We start from the raw sequence: 1,873 nt of genomic DNA, 5'->3' as shown, positions 1-1,873 counted from the left end.
GTAAAGACTTGTGTCGCTTAAGTTTCGTCGGAACGAAGTTACGGAAAATTAATTAACACACTGAGACGTAACAATATATAAGTACACCGCTCTTCGAGATATTTATTTGATTGGGTTTCAATTTCAATAACCTACTCATTCACTAGTTAATTTTGATGCTTATTCAGCATTATATGCATGTATATAACATTCCAAACCATGGTTTGTAAAAAATATAGTTTCCTGGTGTATCCCTTGCGTCTTCAGTTGTATGCATGACACACTTAATTTAAATAAATTAATTATTTTCGGATGTCTAGCTTTTTAATTTATGTTCAGTGCTGTTACATGTATTATATACTCTCTTTTTTTTCGTAAATCATAAATGATTTTAATATATAGCAGTGCAAATAATTTATGAATAGTTTCTTTAATGTTCTATTGGTTAAAAGACTTTATCCATTTATTTGTATAAAAAAATAGCTATAATTACCTTTGAGATTTATGTATGATTACGAAGGTGCAAATTTAGCAAACGTTTAAGTTAAGAACCAATTTTGAAGCTTCGGAGGTATATAACAAATGTTTTTTTTATCAACTTCTACAAACTTTGGTGTGGTACATTTGGCTATTATATAACCTTTACTTATTTATATGGGCTTACCAGGTAAAGCTTGCTAAAATTTGAAAATATAGGTTGTTTATTATTGTTAGGCCTATCGAGCTCACCGCAAATTAGTCAGCTATTACTGACGTACTATCTAACTCTAAACACTTAGACTTAAGCGTACAACCTAAAGTAATAAGTAATACTGGAGTCTTTATGAAAGTTAATTCATTTCACGTTTATAATGTGGATTATCGTCTTGAATGTTTTGCTACTGCACCCTGGCCACGCCCATGACCTCTTCCCCCACTTAATGATTGTTGTTCTACTTGTTAATTACCTTGATGAATAACTGAATCAGTATTGTCATCTGAATCGCTGAAACTTAGTACTCATCATCATATAGAGAATAATTTGATTTCCCTCATAACAAATGGGTAGGTCCCACAAAAATGAGAGATCTGACGAATAGTATATCATAGAGTATTGGTTTGTACGATTCTGACTGTGCCCAACACAAAGAAAGAAATCGTACACAAATCACAATCTTTATTCAAACAAACAATCAAAATTACCCTCAATAAAACAGAGGCAAGTACTTACATTGTGTGTGTGAAACTGGAGAGAGAAATAGAAAGAGTAAGAATCATTAATAGTTCTCTCTCAGCAGTTCAGTGTTAGCCCTCCTAAATGAAAGAAAGAAAAAGCTAAAACTAACGAGTGAAATGAAAACCTTTGAAGTTAAAAGAAGGCAATGTCTAAAACTAAAAATAAAGATCTGTACCCTAAAAGGCCTAAAGCTTGCCAACAGTAATAAATAATGTCATGTCTGGTAAAACCAGGCTGCTCACACCTCACTCACGTGACTCAAGACTACTCTCACATCACAACAAAAACGGAGAGCCCGAGCCGTTATCCGATTCGTCGACTGAAAAAATAGCTGCCTATTTTGTAATAACATCAGTGGTGTTACAGCTACTCTTCCTGTAAAAAAAATCCGTTTAATGATCAATAAGAGCGATTCAGGCTCTTTGTAAAATTAAAGTAAGGAGAAATTGAAACGTGTACATGATCGACTTTCTAGGTTAACTAAATTATTGAAGAAAACAGAAATTTCAAAAAATATTGCATGTTACAAATGTTACTCTCCTGTATCACACTAACATAACTGTTTAATGTCAATAAAGGTTAAACTTGCTATAAGTTTTAAAATGTACACTGAGTGGTCACAAGTAAATAAACACCTAATTTATCGTCATTTAACTGATTTATTCTAACTAATTTGTG

The sequence above is a fragment of the Limulus polyphemus genome, unplaced genomic scaffold (genome assembly GCF_000517525.1).
Source record: "Limulus polyphemus unplaced genomic scaffold, Limulus_polyphemus-2.1.2 Scaffold1993, whole genome shotgun sequence".
Lineage (NCBI taxonomy): Eukaryota > Metazoa > Arthropoda > Merostomata > Xiphosura > Limulidae > Limulus > Limulus polyphemus.
Note: the sequence above shows the minus strand (reverse complement) of the source record.